Here is a 6000-nt window from a genome sequence, read left to right as displayed (position 1 = left end):
ATTCTAACTTGTCTATTCTATACTTCTTGAACTCCAAATTCCTCTATGTTTCTATCATCAATGATTTTGACCATTCAGCATCACTACTAGCATAGATTAGCAAATCATTAACATACGTAACAGCTCCATCAAACTCAGATAGAATTGAATGATATGAATTAGAAGGAATATTAAAGGATTCGAGAAGAGTACGTACCTTAGAAGTCATGGGAGACTTGTCAGCACCGGTAGTAACAAAGCATTTACCAGTCACTATCTCTTCTTCCTCACTTCCCTCTTCGAAATTAGCATATAAAGCACCATGCGTGGGATTTCGCATTTCCTCGTCGTCTGATCCAGATGACCAAATCTGATATATGTTATCCTCTTCACCTCTCCCTCTAGCATCCAAAGACATGCCCTTCGTCTTTGCTCTATCTTCTTCACGCCTCTCCACATAGTAGGATTCGTCTTTCACTCAATTCTTATTCTCGTCTCTCTTTCGTAACATACAGTAACAAGCCATGTGGTTTGCCCCATTGCAATAATGACAATCGAACCAATAGTCACCCTTTAGCTTCTTCTCTTTCTTTGCATCCTCAGACTGAACTTCCTTCTTCTTCACTTCCTTATCCTCTCTCACACCCTTCACAAATGAAATTCCTTTCGAATCACTTGTTTTAGACTTCTAATTGAATGGCTTCTTGAAGAATTTCTTCACTTTATTGTTTGAGTAAAAAGCCACAGCTTCATCATCAGAATTGACAATCAGGCCTTCATCTTCTGATCCTTCATTCTCTGTTGACTTAATTTCAGCTTCTCTATTTGTCACCTTCGACATTAAGGCTGGAGGACCACCCAAACTTATTCTTGTTTCCTCAACTATCTCGTTGACTTCTCTTTCATGAGCCTTTAACTCATTGTAAAGATCACTAAGAGAAAAGTTGTTGAAGCATTGCTGAGTTTTTATCATCAAACCAACATTGCGCCACTCCTTACGAAGCCCCATTAAGAAAGTAAAATTTTACTCAATTGTTGATCTGTTGAATCTATATCTACTACACTTGAAGATTAATTCATTTAGACGATCGTAGTAAAGCTCAATATTCTCACATTCTTTCTGCTTGAATTCTCCTAACTCAAGCAGACATTGCTTAATAGAGCTTTTCTTCGTCTTCTCACTCCCTTCATACTTATGTTTCAAAGTATCCAAAATTTCTTTAGAGGTCTTTCAACCACGCACATAGTTATAAACCACCGGTGGAAGAGCACCACGTAGTTCACGCATGCATCTTTTCTCATTATTCTTCTGTTTCTCTGCTTGTTAAGCAACATCTGGATTAGAAGCAGCAGTTCCAACCTATTGTAACAGACTTGGAGAATGGACTTCACCAGTAATACATTTCCAGAGATCTTCATCAATTCTATTCAGATAGCCTTCCATCCTATCTGCCCATTGATCATAATAATCAGGAATCAACATAGGAATTTTGGTTGAGGAACCAAGAAGATGAGAATAAAAAGTCATTGTGTTCAAATTGAAATTCGCCATTGTTGTACGGAATCAAAGGTTGAATCTAAGGAATGAATCTTTCAGACATCAAACACTAAACACTCGATTAAATAAACTAAAATCAGAATCGAATCAATACAGAAGATCTGTAAGGATTTTCAGAATCAAAAGTGCGGAATATTTTGAATCTAGAACGAGACTCAAAAACTTTTGAAAACTTTAAGAAAACCAGAAAACAACTGTATGAATCCTGCTCTGATACCAACTATAGTTATTATAGATCGAGTATAAGAAATGAAATTAGATTTTAGATTGAACTATGAACACAAAGAGTAAATAAGATCTGGATGGCTCGATTATAGATTCTGAAAGATACAGAGAAAGTTTAGAGTAAAGTAGCGAAGGCTCAAAAGTTACTCTAACTCTAGTACCTATCACCTATTTATAGGGATTACTGAAGCATACAAAAAATACACAAGAGCTTATACAATAACGCTTCGACACTAAGACGTGCCCTTATGCAAACAAACAATACTAACTTCAAAACTAATATAAGACAAAGAACACTTCGACACCTCACAACTAATTCGACCTCAACAAATTAGCCCCGAATTATTTGAAATTGGTCACATTTTACTGTTATGATCGGTTGTAACCGGTCATAAGGGTAAAATGTAAACACTTTCAAATAATTCATGGGTAAATCAAGCACGGAAAAAATTCAGTGATTAAATACGAACAAAGTTGAAAGTTTATTATCCTTTAAAGTCATTATCCGAAATAAACTATTCAATACAAAACTAAATCAGGAAAACGTGTAACGAAAGCCCCTACCTACACACTTATCCACACCACCATATCATCCCGAAGCGAGGCAAGACTAGTTTGAGGACCGGTTACAATTTTGATTTTCCATAACCTCTTGGCTCTTACCGAGTCATGATTTTATTGTACAAACTTGTTTACAAGTTAAAAAAAACATTATTTTGGTCTCGACTGGTTACAAGTCTTGTGGGTATTATTTAAATATAACTATTTTATCAACGTTGGAACCTATGTTTTTGGGAATTTTTGTTGTACAATTTACCCCTCAATATCGTGTATAAATAGTAGTGTTTTCATTAGGTTTAGGCATACTTAAAAAACTATTAAACTAATGACATCAAATAAATTCGATCTCAGCTTCTCAAATATCAATTTGATCCTTTCGTCTAGGGTGGCTTTTTCATAATTAGACACTTGTTAATTAAGGCTTCTATGGTATTTTCATAATCTTTTTTAATGATAGAGTTATATTACAGTGGAGAACAACACTTACGTCGCCTTCAATGGAAATTTCATCTACATAAAAGATAACTTTGATGAAATATTAGAGCAAGAATTAAACCAAAGTCTATCAGCTACTGATAGTTTGACAATGATGAAGAAATCAAACCATAAGACCATTTGTAAAGAAGGAATTTCATATATGTCATTCTTAAAAAAACAAAATATCATATTTGTTCAACTTAAATAATTAATATCACATTTATCCTTTATAAACCTTCAAAATTTCATATTTGCCCAAATCTTTTTTTATAATGTTTCTAATACATTATAATCATTTTTATGTCTTAGAATACTTGTAATAATAATTTTTTTAACCTTATTATCCATACATCTACAATAATTGAACACCAACTTTTAAATTATTTGAATGTTGTTCTCTTGACAAACAAAACGTTCACCTTCATTCCTCTCTATGGAATGTATACATTGATTGTTTAATTTTTGTTGTTGTTGTTGTTGAATATTGTTACATTATAGATGTAATCTATTTTAGATATTATCATTGATATTTTGATGTTTAAGGATATATATGATTTTGATATTTAAAAAGGGCATATGTGATATTTTGATGTTTAAGGACATGTAAGATATTTTAGATTTTTATGAAAGATAAATATGATATTTAGAAATTAAGTTGGACAAATATGATAGTTTGATGTTTAATAATGGTATAAATGAAATTATTTCATTTTGAAAAACATCGAATGCAATGAAGATGGTGATTAAGACATTACAACCCGAATAACATAAAGAATATTAGTTTTTTTTTTAATTTTTTATTTTTATCTTTTTTGTATTTTATTTATGAAATAAGATAAACTTTTAATTGATTTGAGTAAAAACAATTTAAGTTATATATCTATATATCTATATATATATATATATATATATATATATATATATATATGAAGCATTTTTCACTATTTTTTGCTATTATTCTAAAAATGACTTCTAGAAAACCTATAACGTCCCAAAATTTATAAGGTAAAAGTTTTATTTTTAATACAACCGTAAACACTATTTATCATTTTCTATCATTCAAAAGTATATCAGAGTAAAAATAGTTATCAGAGTACAACCCCAATATCATAAAGTTGCGGAAATATAGGTGGATGCGCTGCGATCACGCCAGACCCTTCCATTTCGAACCAAAAGTACCTGAAACCATAAACATAAATCGTAAGCATAAAGATTAATGAGTTCCCCAAAATACCGCATACCATACATATACGTCAGCTCAAGGCTGTACCGGGTCTATTTCACCCCCGAATCTATTTCAACTCATATGATAGCATAAGGCTGTACCCGGTGTATTTCACCCTCTAGTCTATTTCAACTCATATGTCAGCACAAGGCTGTATCGGGTCTATTTCACCCCTGGGTCTACTTCACCCTACATACATAAAACAAACAGGCACACATGCATACCACATGCAACAAGAGTCACAAAGACTACAAGCACATGCAATCCTTAGTATCCTACAGTATAGTGAGCAAACTCACATCTCAGTCTAAAAAATCGCTGAACCGGACACTGCTCCGAATATCAGCTCTACCGATGACCTATGCATTGGAACATGACCAAACTTAACTTACAATCAAAATACCAAAAATACCCCTAAGTTAACCTTGTCAAAAACAGATCAATGTCGAAAAGTCAAAAAGTTAACCGAGTTAACTCAGCTGAGTATGCCCAACGTACTCAGCTTGTATGCTTAGCGTACTCAAGCCTTGACCAGAAACGGGGTGTTGACCTCCTACGCCCTACGTACCATAGCGTACGACCATAGTACATGCAACCATCATTTCCTTCTATTAAGAGCTTAATCCCTTAAGCTCTTTCTTCCATATTCCAGATATAGTCCTCAAATGATGTCCTTAACCATAAACTTTCCAATTTTATGGTCTTGCATGGCTATTAAGTGCTCAATACCAAAAACCCTAACTTCTTAACAAGGTCCAAGATTACATTTTTATGGTTCCTAATAACTCCATAATGGATAAAGTTTCCAACTTTATCCATTAGAATGGTCCAACCAACCAAGACCTGGTCTTTAAGTCTCAAAGGGACCAAAAGTGCATCTTTTCAAACTTAATCCATTAAGTCCAAGTCTCAAACCTTTAAATCTAAATCAATATGATGTTTAGATGGATAAAGTTTCCAATTTTATCTATAACAAGGTCACAAACTTTCAAGATCTAACATTTATGCACTAAAGTGACCAAAAGCTCATAACACCCAAGACTAGCTATATCTATTAAATGCATCATCAAGATTCAAACTTTATAACTTAATGACCTCAACAAGGACCAAATATGAGGCTCAAAGGTTCTAGAGTAACTTCTACTCACAAGAACCACAATCATGGGACCAAAACATGACAAATTACAACCCGAAGCTAGATCTACATGAGAAATCCATCAAGATTAAAACTTTATACCTCCAGGAGCTAGATCAAGATGAACAAAGATTGTATCTCCAAGCTCCAAGACAACCAACACTTCTATAAGGAGTTTTTCTTCTTCCAAAGGCACAAAAAATCCACCATAATCACTCCAATGCTTAAAATCTTTCCAAATAGGGGCTAGGGTTTCGAATTTAGGGTTAGAGGAGATGGAGGCTGAAGATAAGGAGGGTTGAAAATATGTTAAGACCTTTAAATAGGGTCCAATGCCCTAAATTAGGGTTTACACCTGGCGATCGTACGCCTAGCGTACTCCTGATACACCCAGTGAACCAAGTTAAGCATCTGCAATCACTTAGTCCAGTACACCTAGCGTACACCTATGTACGCTAAGCGTACTAGACTAACCAATAATCCTCCTAACTTCCGAAGTCCATAACTTCTTCGTCCCGATTTCGTTTTTGACGATCCTTATATCTAACTTCTTCGTCCTGATTCCGTTTTTGACGATCCTTATATCCACAGAAAGGTATTGAGGACCTCTACAACCCTATCTAATTACTTTTGACTAAAAACATCTCAAACTAAAATCCTTAATTCATGAAAGGCTCGATCCCATCGCCTTTTTACCATTATACCCTTGGGCTCTAAAGCACACCCGAACTCTTGGATAACATAATCTATATTACCCTCATCCAAATGAGCCTAAACCTCTATTTTCCCAAAGCCCGAAGCCTTATGATACATGATCTTTGGTTCACGACCCCGAATTAT

This window comes from Lactuca virosa, chromosome 5 (assembly GCF_052849685.1).
Source record: "Lactuca virosa cultivar CGN04683 chromosome 5, Lactuca_virosa_CGN04683_v6, whole genome shotgun sequence".
In the NCBI taxonomy this organism is placed as follows: Eukaryota; Viridiplantae; Streptophyta; class Magnoliopsida; order Asterales; family Asteraceae; genus Lactuca; species Lactuca virosa.
This window is presented reverse-complemented; position numbering follows the sequence as displayed.